This window comes from Meriones unguiculatus, chromosome 19, assembly GCF_030254825.1.
Source record: "Meriones unguiculatus strain TT.TT164.6M chromosome 19, Bangor_MerUng_6.1, whole genome shotgun sequence".
NCBI classification, from domain to species: Eukaryota; Metazoa; Chordata; class Mammalia; order Rodentia; family Muridae; genus Meriones; species Meriones unguiculatus.
Window position 1 is genome coordinate 63,635,169 of NC_083366.1, and position 22,298 is coordinate 63,657,466.

The window sequence follows — 22,298 nt, forward strand, 5'->3', positions numbered from 1 at the left end:
GTGCGTGAATCTGTGTTCTGAATTTCTTTTTGTAAGGACACAGCCATATTGGCTTAGGTCCCAGCCAACTCCACCATCACCTCATCTTAACTAATGACCTGGGCACCAGCCCTATTGCCAAAGAAAGTCTTACACTGGGGTCCCACGTGTATGTGGGGGTTGGACCGTATCCCACAGCAATGCTTCAGCTTCCCGTGTGAACACCTGGATGGCTGCTGGCTCGGAGGAGAGGGAGGGCTCCTGCATGGCAGGATTCTTGGGATGTCTCCCCAGGATGCTAGGACAGCTCCCACAGATTTGGGTGGCTGAGGCCAGGCAGGTGTGGCTCCCACAGGACACCGGGCAGGCTGCAGGATAACTCCTCTTCCCAGAGCAAGAAGGATGCCATTATCTGCACATTAACCCAGAGCAACTCCCTTAAACTGTAAAGAACCACACTCTGGGATGGGCCAGCAGAGTGGAGGGGCCCATGTCTACCCCTTGTGGATTTCAAATGGTAAAACATGCAAAAAAAAGGTTTTTTTTTTTTGTTTTGTTTTGTTTTGTTTTTTATTTGAAAATTCTATTAAAGTAGTTTGAAGCCTTAAAAAGCAGGGCCTACCTGGTGGGCCCGGTGAGGGGCGGTGAGCTAAGGGATGGAAAGTCTCTGGTCTGGCGGAGCTCACTGGCGGGCGCAGCTATTATTAGCTCCCGCCTCTGAGGTGGCTCCAGGCTCAGGCTCTGTTGGCTTGGATGCACAATCTCCAAGGCCAGGGGAGGCCTGGGGCCCACTCAGCCAGGCTCAGCTGCATACTCTGCTAGGGTGCTGGGCATGGGGTCAGGCTGTTGTTACAGCTCAGGATGCCGCTGTGCCTTTGCACAGGGGGGAAACCTTCCTCCCTTCCAAGGCTTCTCCTTTCCAACATGAAGCCTTTTCCACCCCCACCAGCCCAGGTGCCAGGCCGGGCAGCCTAGAGGCCTTGGCAATTGGGGCCAGAGCCTCTAGCTTCGATGATGGATGGAACCACGTCATCGACCGCCGGAGAGTGGATTTTGTGTGTGTTTGACATTTATTTACTGTCCGTATAAACACTAACACCTATGAAGCATGCTCGCCGTGTGATAGCTTGGCTGAGGCAGCTCTTAAGTACATAAATTATGTGCACCTCGCTAATGAACGGTTTGACAGGCGGGAAGTTTTATTTACCGCTGGCTGGAGTTTTCGTGTGAAACCCAGGCACCAGCAGGCTGGGATTTGTGCACAGCCGTAGACCTGGCCTATTCAGACTCCAACAAACTTTTCCTTTTTTTTTTTTTTTTTCCTTTTTAAAGAATTTCTGCCCCGTCTCCTCTTTTTATTCCCCCCCTCTTAAAGGTTTGACACAGAGCCTATGTGTAACTTCTCTGCCTGGAGCGAGTTGGGGGAGGAGGAGGCCCATCTGGCGGCAGCTTCTTCTGCCGGGTGTGGGCTTGACAAATTTCAAGGCAGGCTTATGAAAAAATAACAGCCGCGCGGCAGCCGTCCCCGTGAATGTCTGTCCACCTGTGGGGGGCGGGGGTGCCAGGCTGCATGAGTCAGGATGCCCAGCGGGGGATTAGGAAGCCCGTGTAAATCACCTCCCATCCTACATGTGTTGACATAGCAGGGGGCACCCGCTCCTGAGACCTGTCTCCCAGAGCGGCCGCCTACCAACACCAGGTGTCTTTTGCCTGGATCTGGAGAAATGTGCCCTCTGGCATCTGTCCATCTGCCCCGTCACCCCCCCCTGGGGGGGGGACTGGTGACTCTTGTCAGTCTTCTCACGAGAGAAGAGGGTGCTGGGTACCACTCACTTGGCTCTCCTGGAGCACAGCGATGAAAGGAGGACCGTGTGAATGAGGCGCAAGGGAGTTCAAGCTCCAGGGACTGCCGAAGGCCTCAGGCTGCCTGGCACATGCTGTTAGCTCCGCCAGCCACTTCCTTCCCTTTCTGTGCCTTGGTTTCCCCACCTGGAAGTGAGGGTTCTGCCAGCACCTCCTGGAAAGATTCAGAGAGAAGGAAGCATGCATTGTACTTGGGAGCAGAGCAAGCTGTGACCTGGACTCTTTTCTAGGGCCTTCCCCAGAGGGAACACAGGCCGCAGTCCCTGTGTTGGAGATGCTGGGCTCTGCCTCTATGAGGTGGTGAGAAGGCACAAATGGTCCCCGCTTTGAAGACCAGGAGGTACTGGCAGGCCAAGCCCACCCAGCTCAGAGATGGGGTATGTGTGGTCATACCAGAGATGCCAGCCTGTCTTGTGTCCTCACATGAGGGCATGAAAGAATATAAAAAGCACTAGGGAGAGGCACCTGGAGGGGTCTGCCTCCACGGACCATCACCAGGCTGCTCCACATTGCTGCTCTTTGGAAGCTGGACAGTGGCCACAGTTTGGCCCTGTCCCTCTTGGGATGGTCATATCTATGGCCCTGGACTGCTCTCTGCCTCACACTTGTTTTCTGTGTGGCCTGGGGAAGTTTCTTGTAGGTCATGGAGCCCCTTCCCCCTTTTACTTTTCAGACCAATAAGGTTGAGGTCTTCTAGTCCCAGAATAGGTCCTAGAGGCTGTGGGTTTGCAGCCTAGGGCAGCTTGGGAGGATGGCCAAGGGCAGCAGGGACACACCTGGGCCGGGGATCTTCCTGAAGGAGAGGGACACTTGGTTGTATAAGGCTGGAGGACAAGGTCGGTGGCAGTCATGGGGACATCCCGGCAGGAGGGACAGCATGAACCACGTCTCAGTCCCAAGTATGATCTCGTCACATGGCAGTTTGGCGGCTGTGGGGTACAGAGAGTTTGCAGACAAGATGGCTGAGCCACCATCTCCTCACTTGCCAGCAGGGGTTTGCTGACCCCCTTCGAGGCTCCGTAGACAGAAGCTACCGAGTGAAAGAGCTGGTGCCAGCCACTGGGGTGCCCAGCTCTGCTCTGAGCCACTTAGAGGCCCCCTGGAGGAGGGCCACGTGCCGCCAACTTTATTAAATTCATATTTCCACCTCCGCTCCTCACAAATATCTGTATTTACCATCAAGCTCAGCAGTATTTATTTTCTAAAGTAGTTCTGTTTAAACAAGGGGTTTCTCTCTTAAATTCATCCACTCCAATTTCCTGTGGACCCTCGCCCTCCTCGAAGCTGACATTAATCATTTGCACGACTGCAGATCCTGTGGCTGCCCAGGGCCTCCGGCAGGCGGCAGCTGTGGCGCCGGGCTGTGCTGTGGCTTCGCTTGACTCTTCCAATTAAAGCAGGGAGCGTCGGACTCTTGGTTCCAGAAGAGTGACCAGAGCACAAGATGGCCCAGGAGGCAGGTCCAGCCCAGCAGCTCCCAGCTTTCACTCTGGCTGTGGCATCCCTCCTCTGAGGCCTTGGCCAGGTCCTTCTCCGGAGTCTAGACTCCAGCGGGCCCTCTGAAGCTGAAGCCCCACTGTGGATGCTGTGCCCTGATTTGTGCTTACTGAAAGCTCTTTACAGGCCCCTGATGCATGGCCTTGACTCAACTAGCTACTACACCTGACCTAGAAATGCCACTTCTGCTACTGTTGTTGCTGTGGGCTTGGTGTCATGTAGCTATAGGCCAGGAGGGCATCTAGCCCACGGATAGCAAGTATCCAGCATGGCCTTCCCCTCCCACACACACACCCCCCACACGCCTGGTTTCCTTTTAGCTAGACCTCTTGAAAACTGCCTTAGGCTTTCAGGAAAGGTGGTGCATGCACAGAGAAAGTCCTGACACCCTCTGCGAAGGGACTGAGTCCCGGATTCCTGCTGTTTGAGGAGGGACTTCCTGGGGCAAGGCCACTCTGTGTAACTGTAGCTGAAGCGACTCGGCTGGCCCTCCCTGGGTATCTCTATACTGGGCTGTGGGCTGTGACAACAAGAGGAAGTAATTCTGTTGGTTTCCAGGAAAAGCAAATTGGATAAAGGGCATAGGAGAGGCTGAGCATTGGCTGTGGAAATAAAATGACAGGTCAGTGCTGGGTTTCCATGGCAGAGATGATGGTACTCACGCCAGGAGATGGCACAACGCTGGGAAGGCTGACGGAGATATCATGGTGCATTGGGTGCTGTACTGAGCACGGGACACTTACCACCTCACCCTTCCCCCTCAGTAGCACGGCTGGAGTGCCATGGAGGGCCACACACAGAGTGTAGCCTGTGGTAGAGGTGGTGAGGGACAGGCTAGAGGCTGGTTTTAAGCAGCTTGAACTTGAACCTGGGTCGTGACTGTTGGGTCTGCTCCCGCCTGTTGTGCATTGACCTCGGCTGGGGAGAGATGCTGGGGAACCAGCTCCAGCTGGCTCAGACCTCTCATTGGATGCCTGGAGAGGACACAGCTGAGGGTTGCCTGCCTATCCCTGATCAGAGGAAGGAGAGCCCAACCCCTCAGCAGAACCAATCTGTTGTCTCTAGAGGAAGAGAGCATTTTGGATAGAAACCGTGGATGCTACTTTCTGAGCATGTGTTTGAGATTCTACAAGCTCCTGTGTCCAGCAGACATGCTAAAAAAAACAACTCTAAGTCAGCCAGGGTCTCCAGATATATCCACCCTAAGATCAGACTCCTTGCCTTCAACAGCCAAACTCCACCAGCGCAGCTTGGCAAACAAGAATCTAATGCCCAGAGGCACCCACACTTCCCCAGTTCTCAAAAGCATCTTCTTTGGCTTGTTTGCTTGGTGCAGGATTTACTGGGGTGTTGAAGGCTTTGCTGGGCTCCTGTCCTGGGCCTCACTGAGCTGTAGCTGTCTTCGTCACATACTGCGATTCCCAGACCCTTACCTGCCCAGACACGTAGCCATCCTCTACCCCAGAGCTGCTGTGTGCGCCCTCATCTATTCATTTACCCCTCCATTGACGGACACAGGCACATTTAGGGGGGCCCGGGGCTTTGCTACAAAAACACGGTTGCAATTAACATTCTTTCTGAGAGTTCCAGTGTGTTTTCTTCGGGACATCAGCTCAACTGGGGATAAGCACTTCCCCTCACTGAGCCCTAGCTTCCCCTTGGGGAAGCCCAGGAAGGCCCAGGCTGGATCTATACCTGCTTATATTTAGTGACAAAGTTAGCCTCATGCCTGAAGCCATGTTTTCTGTTGTTTTGTTTTGTTTTGTTTTTCTGAGCAAAAGTGAAGTGAGGAATGGTGCCTGGTCCCTGAAGGGCTCCACTGGGCTCGGCTCAAACTCAACGGAAGAGACACAGGGGTGAGCTGGTGTCACAGATACTCCACAGGACCTGCCAGGCTGCTCAGTGGTGACAGAAAGTTGGGAGCAGTCAGGGGAGCAAGGCGGAGAAATGAGGGAGCAGCAAAACAGGGAAGGACACCCCATCTTCCCATCTACCTTAAGATGTGAGTATCAGAGGCCCAGTCCTAGCTAGAGAGCGCTGCGACCCGAGGGTCTCCGCAGGAGAGAAAAACTTTGCTCTCTGTGACTAAAGGGATGACCAGAGATCAAGGTGGGGAGGGGGCTGGCACTTCTGCTACAGGAGCATATCATCTCAGGCGTCCTCAGGCAAGGGGCTAGATGTGGAGGTTCCATGTGGCCAGAAGGGCTCCTTCATTCTGTGATGGCAAAGGACACCTTTAGGAGCATCATAGGATGTAGCGGTGCCTAAGGCCAGAGAGTAGGGATGTAGGAGGGCGCCCTGGGAAGCCACTGAGATGAGGCTTTGTGGGCTACAAGAATGACAGGGGAGCCATCTTGAGAAAACTCACAGGTCTACCCCAAGGACCACTGTCAGTTTTGCATATCACTGGGCCCGAGTCAAGGCCACAGCTGCTGGGACCTGCGGTTAGCGGTCCTCTGTCACTGACAATAGTTAGAAATAAGCCCAGGACTTCCGTTAAGACACAGGCCTCTCATTCCTGGGCAGGTTGAAGGGTCTGTGATCAAAGTTGTTTTTTTTTTTAAGATGGGGACACCGGAGCTCAGAGATGCGGTCTAAGAAACAGACCTGGTTTCCCGGTTCCACCTCTGGAGCCCTAGGAGTCCCAGAAGTCTGGGGTTCTCCCTGCCACCGGGATCTGTATCCGATTCACTCAACAACGACATCATTTTGCTTATTTGTGGACATCTGAGTGTTTCACTGGAACCGTCTCTGCCATCAGCTGGGCAGAGTGTCCCTTAAGCAAGGCTCTGAACGTTTCCAGAAGACCCCTACTATACGGGAGCAGCGGGGAGGGGAGAGGTGTGCTGGTCCCATGCAGGGCATCTTGTCCGCTCTGCCTGTCACATTCTCCCCACCTGACAACACCATGGCGAGAGAGAGCAGAGGCACAAAGCCTTGGTGGCAGGTGGATAATGGGCAGGGATTAGACCTGAGCGACAGGCCTGCCGGTACCTGGCGTGGATTCTTGATGAGGCTGCCCTGAGCGTGAGAGGGAAGGGTGGGACCTGAGATGCACTGACAGCTGGGTACCTGTCATCATGCAGCGGTCCAGCCTGGCTCTGTCCTAGGATGCCTTAGCCCAGGGAATATTCCAAGACTCCTGTACCTTCATCCTGTCTCCACTGCCAGTGGGGGCTCTGATTCCAGGTCCCCGGGGGACGGGATGCCTTCCACCAAACCCTGCTGTCCCTTCTGTCTTTTGGAACTCCCCCACCCCCAGATAAGGGGTCTGGCTCTCCACTGTGCAGATAAGGAAACTGGTTCCATCAGTGGGACTAGTGGCTGATGTCTCCAGGGACAGTGAGCTGTAGATTCTCTTCCAGGACATACCAGGATGTAGGCAGAGCTTGCTTTTCTTCCTACCCTGGGTGTTGGAACCTGCTGCTTTTCTGGGATTCAGGCCTCCTGGCACCTTGCACCAGCTAGAGGCTGGGACACTAGGGTCAAAACTTCTAAGAAGGGAGGGGCTGTAAAGGTGCCCAGGCCCTGGAGGGGTGCCTCCAGGAGTCAGGATAATGTAAGGCGGGTGTGGCTTCCGAGTTGTGGAGGGGCCTTTGTGGTGTCTCACCAGCTGATGACCTTCGAGGTCAGCCCACCAGCCCCCAGGAGAAAGGAAGCTCCAATAGGCATTGAACTTGAGCCTGTGATGGAGGCAGAAGCTGCCTCAAAGCCAGCCCTGGAGTAGAAGCCTGTCTGAGCACATGTGTGCATTGGAGCTGGACAACGCTCAGCAAAAGCCAGGATGTTCTGCCCCAGTGTATTCTTTGGTGTTTAGCCCTAACCAGCAGCTCACCCAGCCTCTGAGGTTGGGGTCCAATGCAACCCAGCACAGCTGTAGATACAGTACAGCAAGAGATTGTAAACGTACTTAAATGATTACGAGGTGTTTTTCGGTTTTGTTTTGTTTTTACAATGTGTTACACACTTATTGAGTGTGAGCTTTGTAGATGGACACTTTGCAGGCAAATAGGGATTTCCGGCACAGAGCGGAGGGGTGACTTGTTACATGGCAGGAGCTGGCTGATGTACTCACCAACAGCCATACCTGTGAGGAGAGCCTGGGGAATGGAATGTAGGCAGCCTGGGGGCTTAGAAGCTACAGGTTGACAGTCAGGCTGCCAGATAGGGGTCCTCAAAGTTAAATTAGACAGAAAGGTGGAGAGAGAAGAGCATCCGGGTATGCTGGGAGAAAGGGCAGCCCAAGGAGGTGAGTCTGCGGGGCTGGACAGAGGCAGGATCTCAGTGCCCCTGGATGGCTGTCTTAAGAGCGGTGAGGAGCCATTGACTATTCTGGGAAATGCTTGGGCCTGCAGCGTGGGTACTTCCCTCAGGCAGTGAAGGATGAGGAGAAGGAGAGAACAGGGTGGGGGGGGGGCAGCGAGCAGAAAGAGAAGACAGAAAAAAATGGGGAGCTTACCTACACAGCATGTTCCGTAGAGTCTCTGGAGAGTGTCTGTGGTAAACTGAGGCAGGGTGTAGGGCTGGAAGGAGAGGAAGGAGGGAGGCTCTGATGGAGGTCTGTTAAGATGAATCTCTACCCTAGGTCTTGGCATGTCCCCTGCCCAGGGTAGACTGAGCTTTATCGAAGGAAGGGACTGCCTCCGGGATCAGGGGATAGGGAGCCCAGTTCAAGGGAAGGTCTCTCGAGGGGTATGAGTGGCTTTCTGGCCTGTGGAGATATTCACAAATCCCAAAAGCTTAGTGTGGACAAGGAGATTTTAGAGCATTTGGAAAAGAGTTTTTAGTTTTACTTCTCATGTGTGTGAGTGTTTTGCCTGCATGTATGTTTGTGTACCTCACCCGTGCCTACTGTCCATTAGGGCCAGAGGAAAGTTTAGGATCCCCTGAGCTGCTGGGGAATTGAACCCTGACCTTCTGGAAGAGCAGCCAGTGCTCTTTACTGCTGAGCCATCTCTCCAGCTCCCTTCAGACCATATTATATCCCAGTGAACATGAACTAAAGGGGGCGGGTATTCTGCCCAGGTGGCACAGATAGAGACTCAGAAGGGCTTCACGGAGGCTAAGGGCACATTGCTCTGTGTCTTCATGTGAGTAATGGATCTCCAGGCTCATTCCTTTCCTCCATCTTGTCCCACCCCCCACATTAAGAAGAGGGAGCTGGAAATGCTCTTGCTGCCTGGAAAGCTCCAGACCACACGAGAAACCAATTTTTGCTTCCACTTATGTAAAATAAAATAAAATAAAATAACCCCAAAGTATTTGAAGTTCTGCCTGCCTTGGCTGCCTTCCCTTGAGAGTGGGGCTGGAATGGCCCTCGGATCTGATAGAAGAGGCTGGTCTGTGATGCCCACCCCCCTCGGGTGGGGTGGGGAGCCTGCCCACTGATGCACTGTACCTCCCAACCCAGTTCTGCCCAGTACCAGCTCAGGTCTGCATCCTAGAAATTTGGGTCCTTCAAACACAAGCTCTTCATTCTCAGGATCCTAGACAGTAGAAATGAAGACTCAGGACCCCGAGGAGTGTCCTCGTCATTGAGAAGATCATCTATGATAGACCAGCAAAGGGCTCTGAGAATGAGAGCAAACATCACTCTGCCCAGAGCACCCCATGATGGGATGCTGCCCAGTTTCCCCCTTCCTGCTTTCAGGGTGTGTTCCAAATGAGGAAGCCTTGGGTGGCCCTCTCCCAACTTCTGGTCAAGACTCCTTTGTCTCTTGCTTGCTTTGTCTCCTGGTTCTGTTCCCCAGGGAGGCCCTCTGAGCAGCCGCAGTGGCCTGTCCGTAAATGAGCCCAAGCTATAGGAAGTTCTCTCTCTCTCCTCCTTTTCTACTTTCTTTCTCTTCCTCCCTTTATATTTCTTCTTTCTCTCCCTCTCTTTTTCTCCTTTTACTTCTCTCTCCACTTCCTCCTGTAACCCTCTTTCTTGTTCCTCTCTCCCTCCTTTTTTTCTCTTCTTTCTTCTATTTCTCTCTTTTCTCCCCTCCCTTTTTCTCTTATTTCTTTGCCCATATCTTCCCTCTTCCTTTTCTCTTCTTCCCAACCTCACTCCTTTTATTTATTTATTTTTCTGAGACAGGATTTCTCTGTGTAGTCCTGGAACTCATTCTGTAGTCCACATTGGCCTCAAAGTCAGAGATCCACCTGCCTCTGCCTCAAGAGTGCTGGGATTAAAGGCGAGCACCAACACCGCCTGGCATGACCATAGCAACTCTTATAAAGGAAAGCCTTTACTTGGGGCTGGCTTACAGTTTCAGAGGTTTGGTCGGTTATCATCATGGTGGGAAGCATGGCAGCATGCAGGCAGACAAGTTGCTGGAGAAGGAGCTGAGAGTTCTACATCCAGACCCTTAGGCAGCAGAAGAGAGAGACTAAGACCGGTTTGGGCTTTTGAAACTCCAAAGCCCATTCCCCAGTGGCATACTTCCACCCCCAGTGACATACTTCCTCCAAGAAGACCAAGTGTGGTCTGGAGCTTTCCAGGCAGCAAGAGCATTTCCAGCTCCCTCTTCTTAATGTGGGGGGTGGGACAAGATGGAGGAAAGGAATGAGCCTGGAGATTCATTACTCACATGAGGACACAGAGCAATGTGCCCTTAGCCTCCGTGAAGCCCTTCTGAGTCTCTATCTGTGCCACCTGGGCAGAATACCCGCCCCCTTTAGTTCATGTTCACTGGGATATAATATGGTCTGAAGGGAACTGGAGAGATGGCTCAGCAGTAAAGAGCACTGGCTGCTCTTCCAGAAGGTCAGGGTTCAATTCCCCAGCAGCTCAGGGGATCCTAAACTTTCCTCTGGCCCTAATGGACAGTAGGCACGGGTGAGGTACACAAACATACATGCAGGCAAAACACTCACACACATGAGAAGTAAAACTAAAAACTCTTTTCCAAATGCTCTAAAATCTCCTTGTCCACACTAAGCTTTTGGGATTTGTGAATATCTCCACAGGCCAGAAAGCCACTCATACCCCTCGAGAGACCTTCCCTTGAACTGGGCTCCCTATCCCCTGATCCCGGAGGCAGTCCCTTCCTTCGATAAAGCTCAGTCTACCCTGGGCAGGGGACATGCCAAGACCTAGGGTAGAGATTCATACCCTAACAAGGTCACACCTACTAATCTCTGCAGTAGTGCCATTTGCTAATGACCAAGCATTCAAATCTATGAGTCTGTGGGGGCCGTTCCTATTCAACCCCCCACAGCCAGAGATCCCCCTGCCTCTGCCTCCCAAGTGCTGAGGTTAAAGTCCAGGGTCTGAGCATTGAGGGCAGAGGAATTATCTCTGCATGGCTACCCTAGCCTCCCTTCCCTGCCTCAGCCACCCAGGGAAGCCAAGCTTTGTTTTACAGAAGCAGAACCCATCACAAGCCGTAATGACTGCTCTCACCATGAGGATACCAGCCTTCTGAGAAGGGTGTGGCCCTGACTTAGGGTGAGGAGGGGCTGGCGGGCTCCAACAGTCATCTCTGCAGGCTCTCCTGTAACCCAGGGACTGAAACGGTCGGCCCTGCTGCCTTTCCTCCTCCAGGATTCTGTTTTGTGCCAATGCTTGACCAGAGTTCCTGGAAGGTAGGGCCAAGGTCACTGAGTCACAGATGCCTTGAAGGCAGAAATGGACCCTCTGAGTATGCAGCAGGCAGGCTTCCTGGAGGAGATGGTGGAAGAGCTCTGGCAGGGAGTCAGAGACGGAAAAGGCTCTCAGAAGAATGGAGCCCAGCAAGGGCCTGGCTGGCTGGATCCTTGGCTTCTGGACAACTAGTGTGGCCCCATCCAGTGCTAAGTTCCCCATTTAGTATGTGTGTGTTGCCTCCAAGCTGCCTCCTTTACCTTCCGTCCTCACTGGTCCTGCGCACCAAGGCACAGCACGGAGCTTCAGCCCCGCGGTCGCCCCGGGTTCTCATGGCCCTGACCTGACAGGCAGCTCTCGCTCCCGAGTCCAGCCTGCTGTAACTCTCCCACTCCTGCGGCCCCCACCTGCAGAGGGAGATGCACCCAGCCCTTGGCCTCCCGGAGGCTGCGGAAACAGCCCATTACACTCGGTGCCGATAATGGCCCCACAATTGAATTAAGAGAGTTCACGGGAAGCCCAGGCATGAAATCCGTTTCCGTAAAAGTCCAAATTTGGGACAGTGGTAGGGAGTAGAGCCGGGAGGGCGGAGAGTCCACAAAAATAATAATAATCCATATATTTAAAAAGCCCCGCACCTCCTGCATTTGTTTCTAATTCTCCATCCAGAACCACGGCTCCCTCTCGACTAGCCCAAGGACCTTGGGCTGAGGGCCAGACACTGCATTGTAATTCTCTCTCATTAATGGGTAATTTCCCTTCATGTGAAGGGAGGTGGAAGGACCCCTTTCAGGGAGATAGGCCAAAGACGACCCTGGGCCTAGAGTCTCTCTGGTCAGATGGGCACAGACTGCCCACTGCTGTGAGTGGCATCCATTGGCACCTTATCAGGGCCTCACCAGACTGGTGAAAGACCCTCACAGAAAGGGAAACCGAGGCCCGAGCCAGCTGAGGCTTGTTCCAACACATCAGCTGGGGCACGATAGATAGCAGATTCTTAAATTAATTGTTATTCCAGTGGTGGGAGAGGACAAGGGCAGAGCAGGGCTGGCTCAGCCGGCCTGAGCGGGAATCCATCTCAAGGGGGCTGGGGCCTCCTGACACCGAGCCTCAGTTTCTCCATTGCACTTGGAAACGGTTCACAGAGAGGCTGGTCACCTAGCAAGTGTAAAACAGACCACCCGAGGCAGCTCTGAGTTTCAGGAGATAGGATTTTTATGCACTTCTTCCCACTCTTTCTAATTCTTTCTTGAACTTTTTGGCTGTTGATAAGCAACCACCTGCAAAAAGTGTCCAGGGTATGGTCACTGCAGCCCTAACCACTGTCCCCTGACAGGTGTTAGCGTGAGGTAGAAAGACCTAGCCCAGCACTGAGGAGATAGCCCCTCTCTCTGGAAACAGACTTGGCTGAGAAAGGATGCTTTGCATGGGAGGCATAAAGGGAAGGAGAGACCCTGCTTGTCCATGCGTGGTGTAGAGCGCCTGGGCTTTTCCCGTGGCCTCTGGGGGCTGTGTGCCCATGTGGCAGAGGGGAGTACCCACAGAGCAGCCTGTGTCATTCTCAGGGGTGACCTCCAGCTCGGGGCAGATGGGATTTTCAAGTGAAGCAGATATTGCTACCTTCTGTGCAGAAACATGCCGTTTCATTGCGCCACAGACCCACTTAGATCTCTGGTGCCAGGCCCCCAGGTGGCTACAAGGGAGCTGCTGGTCTAAGCCAGGCCCAGCTCAACTCTGGTCTGCTCTTAAATGACTCAGGTATGAGGATGGGAACACGTCCCCGTGATGGATCCTGGGCAGAACCGCACTCAGCCCGGCTCACAGGTGGGACATCAGTACTCAGAGATCAGCCGCAATACCTCAAGGAAGCGACTGAAAAAGCCCAGCCAGCAGCCCAGCTAGAGCAGATTCCAAGCGCTGGTCCTGGGGGGATGTGGCAGTGGTGTGACTAAAGGGCGCAATGTGGGGCTAATAGAAAGCAAACAGCCCTCCGAGAGGGAGAGCCTAGACTGTGCGGTATTTTCTCAGGAGCTCTGTGCTGGCCTGAGCGCTCGGCGCGGGCTGGGCTGTCAATCACTGCCTGGTTGTTTGTCTAACCTCGCCAAGTGTGTTTTCTCTTTATTAGCAGAACACAGATAGGGAAGCAGATCTGTCCTCAGATGCAGGGCTACAGGAATTTGTCCTAGCAGCAGAATAGAGAGGAAGGTGAGCAGGGACCCATCCTGTCCAGACCATTCAGAGCTCCCAGCCACGCTGGACCAGGGCAGACTCTACGGTAGATTTTTCTCTTTGGGTGCTTGAACACCCCCCCCCTCGAGGCAGCAATTATGGCCATTTTGCACGTGCGGTGCTGAGGCTAGTGGGGGTCTGGCCCACCCAGAACCACACTGCCGGAGAGACTGGGCCTAGAGGATCTTAACCAAATTTCACTCCTGTCATGGTGCCTCTGGGAAACTCAGTCTGTAGCCTGTGCAGCCTCTGTGCCCACTGTAGCTGCCTCCTGAAGCAGGCCTGTGCCTTCAGGCCTTCTCTTCTGCAGTTGATCCGAAGGTCAGCAAGTATTTTACAGAAAAGTTCAGATAACACACATTTAGATTTTGCAGGTCGTCGCTTTGTTGCAATTCCTGAATTGCGTGTGTGTGTGTGTGTGTGTGTGTGTGTGTGTGTGTGTTGTTGTTTGTTGCAGTATTGGAGATGGAAACCATCTCTGACAAGCATTCTACCTCCGAGCCACAAAGCCACTTGATTGCTTTTGTAGTGGGAAAATAGTTATAGGTGCTACAGAAGAGGGAATGGCCGTTTACCGATAAAATTGTATTTACAAAATAAAGGTCAGATCCCGCTCGGCAGTCCCGGGCTACATTGAACGAGACATCCTTAGGCCTCTGCCTTGATCTAGGCAGCTCTGACATTTTAGTATAGGCTTAGGTGGCTTAGACAGTAGACATGCATTTCTCCGCATCTCCTGGCTGGAGTCCAGGTCATCGTGTGATAGATCAGGGTTTAGACTGCCTGCCTTTCACTGTGTACTCATGTGACCAAGAGCAGAGGGGAAAGGGGCTTTTAGTTTCTCTCTCTTTTTAAGAAATTGTAATTGTGTGTGTGTATGTGTTTGTGTGTGCCCGTGTGCTTTGGCATACCTATGGAGATCAGATGGCAGGTTCAGTTCTCTCCATCACGTGGATCCCAGGGATCAAGCTCAGGTCGTCAGGCTCGGTGGCAAGCACCCGTACCAGTGAGCCATCGCTCCAGCTCTGAGTCCCTGCTCAGAGAAGTCCCAATATGCTCACCATTGACTGCCAATACGACAGTATGTAAACTCATCCTGGACACAAGATCCCGGCCACGGCTGCGATGGATTGCCTACGTTACGTTGACTGGATTGAGGAGACCCACCCTGCGTGTGGGTGGGACTAACACACGGGCTGGGGCCCAGACTGCATACAAAGGAGGGAGTGAACTGAACACTAGCAGCTTCTGGGCTGAAGATGCCCCGTGACCAGCTGCCTCACACTTGAGCTGCCATGCTTTCCCTGCCAAGACTGACTGTACCTCACACTGTGAACCGAAATGAGCCCGTCCTCACGTGGCTTCGCTCAGGCATTCTGTCACAGCGGCGAGAGAAACAACTAGCAGTAATACCATTCTGGATGGCTCTCACGGCCTAATTATCCTCAAAGGTTCTCCTTGGGGGTGGGTGGTACATGCTCAGTCCCTAAGATCAAAACTCACCTGAGCAGTACGGAGTCAAGACTGCATCCATCCATCCATCCTCTGAGGTTGTGAGTGGGCTGAGAAGACAGCGTCTCCCCTGATACCCAAGTACCAGACAAGACCCAACTACCGAGCCAGCCATCGCCATGTGAGCAAATGCTGAATGCTGTCCTGGCTCTTTATCACCTCCCTCCCAAGGCCAGACTTATTATCCTGAGCCAGCCATATATATATGGATAATGTAAGGGAAAGAGTATTCTATATAAACATAATCTTGCTGGAATTATTTTTGATCCAAGGCTTCTTGAATCTACAAATGTGGGGTCTGTGAATATGAAGGCTGAACTGTAAATATGAGTATATGATGCACCATTTATAATTTTATATATATATAGTATGTAGAGTTCACACAATGTAACTAACTCATTTCTAATGTGTACTTCAATGACAGATTCCTTACCCAATTAATTTTCAAATTGTGACATATATATATATATACAAAAAGTAAAATTTGCTGTTTTTTAAGCATTTTTAGTGTACAGTTCTGGGATCTTTCATCGTATTTGCAGTCATTATCACTGTCCAGTTCCAGAATGTTCACATACTCCGGCTGAAACTCTATTAGACATTAATTCCTCCTTCCTCTCCCCCAGCTCCACCCGGCACCCAGAGACAGCTCACCAAGCTTTTATATTTACAAATTTACCTCTACTAGGTAGTCCATGAAGGCAGATCATGTGTTTCCCTTTTGTGTCTGGCCCGTCTCTCATAGTGTGCCATTTTCAAGGTTCACCCATGTACCAGCATGGCCACAAGCCATTTATTTATTTATTTATTTATTTATTTATTTATCTATTTATTTATTTATTTATTTAGATACACGAGCACTCTGTTTTCATGCACGCCAGAAGAGGGCATTCGATCCCATTACCAATGGCTGTGAGTCACCATGTGGTTGCTGGGAATTGAACTCAAGACCTCTGGAAGAGCAGCCAGTGTTCTTAAGCACTGAGCCATCTCTCCAGCTGAAGCTGTTTCTTCTTAAGGCTGAACAATTTCCCACTGGACATATGTATCATGCTGTGTCTATCCACTCATCCGTTGGTTGAAGTGTGGGCTGTTCTCACCTTTTGATTATTTAATTCCTACTACAATGACTATTAACACATAAGTATCGCCCTGAGTCCTTTCTTAGGTCTTTGGGATTCTCTGAGATATAGTTCATTCTGTGGTCTAGTGTTTGAAGAGTCTCTAAGCCACTTCCCACAGTGAGTACACCACCTTTAGTTACTGTAATAACGTATGACAGCTCTAACTTCTCCACAGTCTTACAGACTTTGCTATTTTCTGTTTCATTTATTTGTTTTTACAATGGCCATCTTAATGGATATGAGGTATTTCTCACCCTGGATTTGATGGACATGCCCTCATACTAGGGAAACTTTGGGTAGAAATGCTTGCTTAGGTCTTTTGCCCATTTTTGTCCAATTTTGCTGTTGTTGAATTATTAGAGTTCTTTAATATTCTGGATATTAACTCCTGATCAGATATGTGGTTTGCAATTATTTTGTCTCATTCTGCAGGCAATCTTTCCTTCTCTGCCCTCACCTTCCCAGTCTTTCTCTCTCTCTTACTCTGAAACAGGGCCTCACTATGCAGTCCAGGCATCAAATTCAAGATTCTCCTGCAGATCCATCTATTTGTTAATTTTTGCCATTGTGACCAAAGTACCACACAGACAACTTGTGGGAAGAAAGACTTGCTTTGGATCACAGTTTTAGAGAATCCAGGCCATAGTCCTTTGGGCCTGTGTGACTGGGCAGCCATGATGTGGGGTAGAGGAAAGCCGTTTACATCACAGTGTGCCGGGGAGCAGAGAGAAGGGCTTGCCGAATATCGGCGGAGCTCAGGTTGTTTCCTCACGTTCTCCCTTCATTCTGTCCAGGCTCCAGATCCATAGGATGGTGCTTTCCACATTTAAGGGGAGCCTCGTCCCCCCTCAGTTCATCCTCCAGGAGAGCATTCTCTAGGTATACCTCGGAGCTGTGCCTCCCGCATGTCTGGGGTGAGAGCCTCCTGCGAACCTCTGTTAAGGTGCATGCCACCACGCCCTGTTTCATGTTCTCTGGTTCATAAAGCTTTCCATTTGAAGTTCAAGCTTGTTGTTGTGTTGATCACATTTTGGAGTCGTACCTACAAACCCACTGCCCGATCTAACGTCACAAATACCTACACTCATGTTTTATCCTGAGAACGTTAGAGTTTTAGCTGTTATGCTCAGGTCATTAATCCTGGTTGTTTTTCGTGGGTTGGGTTGTGTTTGTTTTTGAGACAGCCCAGGCCATCCCCGAACTCCTGCTCCTCTCACCCCGCCTCCGGAGTGTAGGAGGTCAGGCATGTTGCCACCTGCCTGGCAGGAGGTTTTCTGTTTGGTTTTCAGAGCTGCCCCTTAGACGGGGAGTCAGTGCTCTGCCACTGGGCTCCATCCACTGCCCTACTCTTTGAAGATAGGATCTCTGACTGAAACCTGAGTTCACAGTTAACTAGACTGGCTGGCCAGTGAGCTCTGCAGACCTGCCTGGGGCTGGGGCTTCAGGTACGTGTCAACAGGCCTGGCTTTCATACAGGTGCTGGAGATCGAACTTTGACCTCCTGCTTGCACGGCAGTTGGTCTAAAGACCGAGTCATTGTTCTGGCCCGCTTGGTTCCATTTTTCAATCTTTATTTTTTTGTGTGTTTCTCTCCAAGACATGGCCCAGCACAGGATAGGAGGGACCCAAAGCCACCAACCACAAGGGCTCTGCTGTTGTTGCTGTTTCTTTCCTTTTGATATATGTGCAAGCTCCTGTATGTGTGCACACGAGACACGTGAGGTCATGGGACAACCGAGGCTGTCATCTTCAGGAATGCTGTCCAGGGTTTCTCCTTGACCTGCAACTTGCCAAATAGGCTAGGCTCACTGTCCAGCAAGCTCCAGGCATCCTTCTGTCTTTGCTTTGCCAAGTAGGCTGAGCTGGCTGTCCGTCAAGCCCCAGGGCTCCTATCCTGCACTGGGATTACAGGTGTGTGTCGCCACAGCGTTCAGCGTGTGAACTCCGGCCCTCACGCTTTTGAGGCAAGCGTGTTACTGACTGAGCCATCTCCCTTCCTCCTGCCAGTGCTGTTCTCAGCAACTCCTCATGTCTGCTCGCAGTCCTGTGCCTGTCACCACACTCTGTCCTCCTCTCCAGCCACCTGTCCAGGACCCGCCGGCTTTGTTACTCTCTCTGGAAAGCACAGCAATCTCATCTCCACAAGCTCCTAGCTTCCGCCACCCCCCTGACGGCCGCCGGCACTTACTTTTGGCCAGCAGGGTCCTAACTCACTTCATAGCCCCAGTCGGAACACAGTTATAAGTCAGTCACAAATCTCAGGCAGAGCCAGTGCAGGAGGAGCTCAGGGAAAAGCACAGAGAGCCGAGGACCCCCTGCCAAATGCGAAGCTGGTCAATGGCCATGATGCCTCTGTGAGGTACACTGTGTGCTCATGCAAAGTGGGAACTGACCTTCTCCTGGCTGATGCTCACAGCCACGGACTAATAAAGCCTGCTGAGTGCCTCCCGGGCCACTCTCCATGCTTCGTATGTACAGCTCCTGCCACGTTCTGCCAAGTCCCCGTCAAGCTCACCCTGAGAATGTGGTGGCAGGTGGCACAGGAAGGCAGGGCTGCTAGGATCTGCCACGTCCGCCGTATGTTAGGATGTTAGGTCAAGTGCCTCTATGTGTTTGGTCAATCGACGCCACTGGCACGTGTCTGACTTTGGTGTCTCAGGCACCTTGTTCTTGACTGGGTTCTGACCACAAGTGCTCCACCGGACAGGCTCTAATCTCAGCTGGAAGGGTGGCACTCTGGGTTCCTAGGCCATCCCAGCTCGTCAGGGGCCAGGGTCTGAGGGCAGCTTCCTTGAGGAGCAGATTCTCAGAGGAGTAGTCAGTAAAAATAGCTAAGGAAAGCCAGGGATGGTGGCATAAGCCTATAATCCCAGCATAGGGGAAGCTGAGGCAGGGGGATTGCGAGTTTGAGGCCGAATCGGGCAACTCAGTAAGACTGTAACAACCTAAAATCTGCAGCAGCAGCATGCTGAGCCAGCAAGAGCAGCCCACCAGTGAGGCTTGGGATGCAGCTCTACCCAAGCTGCCTGCTGCAGAGCCACCTCTGCCTTTGCACTGGTGTTCACCCCCGGGAAAGGACCAGGTAAGAGAGCAGGCAAGAGAGCAGGCAAGAGAGCCGGCTTCCGAAACTGGCACTGCAGAAGATGCAGGGCTCTGTAACGGGGTAGCTTGGTGAATAAGCACGGGCCAAGTTCCCAGACTCATCCCCCAACTGCTGAACCCCGGGCTGTGCCAGTGCTGGGGCGCACAGTGGGCCTGAAACAGCAGGAGAGCCCGATATTGGATGCATGTTAGAGGGGCCGTGTATACAGATATGTGCACTTTCGTGTCATGCATGCTGTATGCAGTACATATATGTACATATGTTATGGAGTGCTGGTGTTATAGTGCTACCTACATATGCAGCGTCTGTGTGTGAATTTGTAAGAGGCACGTGGCATGTGCATGTGTGTGCTGTTTTATGTTCTATGAGTGTGTTTTTATGATATGATGTGTGTATATGTGTGTGCATGTAATTTTGTACAGTGTGTACATATGTGTTTGAGTAGCGTGTGCGTGTGTGCATGAGTGCATTTGTATGAGCTATGAGGTTTTTGTTGTCTTCTAAGATTAACCCTCCCAGCCTTGCTTAGTTTAGACAATGGCCATGAGTCCTGGACCTCATCACCTCGGGCTGTGTCTTCCTTCTGACTTTGGCATCCTGGTGGGAATCACACAGGTGAGAGTGTCATGGTGTCTGAGGCCCAGATGCCCCTTTGCTGAGAGTTGGGTGGTGATGGGCAGTGAAGTGTGGGGGTGGGGGGAAGAAATTTGGACAAAGGCCCTGCTGCCAGTCCTGCAGCCCATACGGTACCCTTGTCCAGGCCGCTCCAGTGGACAGGGCCAGCTCTGGCTACTTCTAGGGTAGCCATAGAGGAGAGACTTGTGCAAAGGCGGCCTTGTCCCCTCTGTGTTCACACAGGGACACAAGCAGCCTGGGATGGAGTTAGCTGTGCCCTGCTCATCCCTGTGACTTCCCTGTCTGAACAGCGGAGCCCCAAGAGTGCTAGGTGTCTGCGGTCTCCATTGACCCGCTCTGCGAGTGTGTGCCGGCCCTCTGCACAGCAGAAACTTCTGCCTCAGGAACCGGGTGCCATTGCGGCCGCTCTACGCCCCGTGTTGACGGTGTCACGTGTTTGATGTCTGTTATGCATCCAGTCGCAGACCGTGTTTTCCGTAGTATGCTTGCCTTAGCCATTGTGCCCGCTTGGAACATTGTACACGCATATCCATGAGCGTAACCTGCCCCACATACACACAAGTGTAAGACATGCATGCACACATGTACACATGCATATCAACATGCACGCATATGTATGTCACATAATACAAACTTCCCACAATGCACACAGGCACACAGTTTTCACACACATATACATATTGCATACCATATAAACATATAACATACATAACGTAAACACATGTCATATGTATCAACCCTTCATTAACAGACAGATAAACATGACAGCCACTGAGGAACACAGCATACACATAATACGCATCTGTATACCTACTATACCGACTTCATACACATATACACACGTACACATACATACTCACACACGTCCACCCAGCTGCAGACTCCTGTGCACAGATACACAGATGCAGCTGCATAAGTTACACATTCACACGTGTGCACATGTATACACATATTACAGTGCACACAAATACACGTACCTACGCATTACATACATACGTATGGCACATGCAGATATGAATGTGATTTATTTCTATCACCTTTATCTTCCCCACCCACCCTCGTGTGGCTCGCCCACCTTCATCCCCCAAATTCTCCTGGACGGCCTAGGGTCAATTGATCACCATCTTACAGAAAGATCCTTGGGAGAAAAATGGCCCCTTCTCAGAGGAACCATTGTCCAGAAGATAGTCTCTGGAGACAGAGTTCTCAGAGCACACGTGAGCGACCATTTCAGACTTGACTGAGTGTTTGGAAAATGCACCTCAACCCCCCTGACCTCAGCACATATAGGGGAGGTTCAGGATTGAAGGGAGGAGTTTGGGGGCCAGAGGCTGGTGGGATGCTCTGAAACAGCAGCCTCCACAGGAGAGGAGCTGCGAGCCATCCTTGCTGCTAGGGGCTGGGGCTCTGGGAATTGGAGAGGCTGTGACAAGGTGCCCTCCTTTCTGGGGCTGGCCCCCAGGAAATAACTTTCAGCTTCGCCTACGTCTCACTGGAGCGACGGCTAAAGGGAAATGGCCTGTTACAATAAATTGCTTCAGTCTTCGATTTTCTCAGTATTGGAACAGCACGGGGCCACACGGGCTCAGGGGGGATCTCAGGTGTGGCCAGGGCTCGGGATGGTGTCCAGGAGAGGCTGGTTCTCTGAATTCCGGCTATTCCTCCCCCAGTGTGGCTAGCCTTACTACAAAGGCTGGCTTCCCTGCAGCCCCTAACCTGCTCAGAGTCTCCTTCCTCGTAACAGTCCATCACCCACTCCTTCACACTTGACTGTCTGGGAAGGGTCAGAGGAATGAAGGGGTCATCAGCAAACCACAGTATCCCAAAAATAAGGTAGGGCAGGCAACACCCAATTTGGGAGCCCATCCAGGTGCAAGGGAAGGGTAGGGGATGACCAGAAAGGGTCAGGGGAGGTGAGACACCCAGAAAGGTGATGCTGGGCAGCTCTGCAAAGAGAGTGTGTCAGGTAAGAGCTAGAGAGAGACTCAGGCTGCAGTCCTGTGGCTGCTTCCTGGGTGGCCCTCTGGGTAAGGGGGTAGGCTTGCTAGACGGATAGACAGAAATCTAGCTGGGATAGGGCAAGAAGGAAAGAGAATGGATCTTTCTGTGGCCTGAGAGGGGGTTGGACATTGCCAGCTGCACCTGCTGGTCCCCAAGGAGCAAGCTTTACCCCTTTCCTGGTCACTGAGCCTTCCTGGAGCCTTCCTTCCTGTGCCCACGTAGAATATAAAGAAGACCCTCCCCAAGGCCCACTCCACCCATCTTTCATGGCACCACCGACGCTGCCCACCCCACCTCCACCTGGTTCAGTGAATCATGCCATCCACCCCGTGATGTGCCTGAGGGTCCCTCATACACCCAGAAGCTACTGACGAGGCCAAACCAGTCACTTTCCTGAGTCTTTCTGGAGCCAGGCAAAGCAGGGCAGCCTGACTGGGTGAAGGCAGGCATGTTCCTGGCCCTGCATACTCCTGCTGCCTGAACTCTGTTGCCTCAGTTTCCCCAGTTGCTAGGTGTCTTTATGAAGTGAGACCCCCTACCTGCCAGGGCACTGAGTAGCCATCAACATTCCTAGTCATTCAGGTAATAGCCCCATGGCCACACCCATGGGACTCAGGGAAACCTGGCCTGGATTTGGAAATTATCCCTGGAGGCCTTGTGGGCAGGACAAGGACCTGCTTTTCGAGCCCTGGGGTGATGATTGACCAGTGACTCTTGGCTAGAGTCCACCCCTCCCATCTCCAACACTAACAAGCCTTTCTCCAGAGATTTTTGTGTATACTCTGTA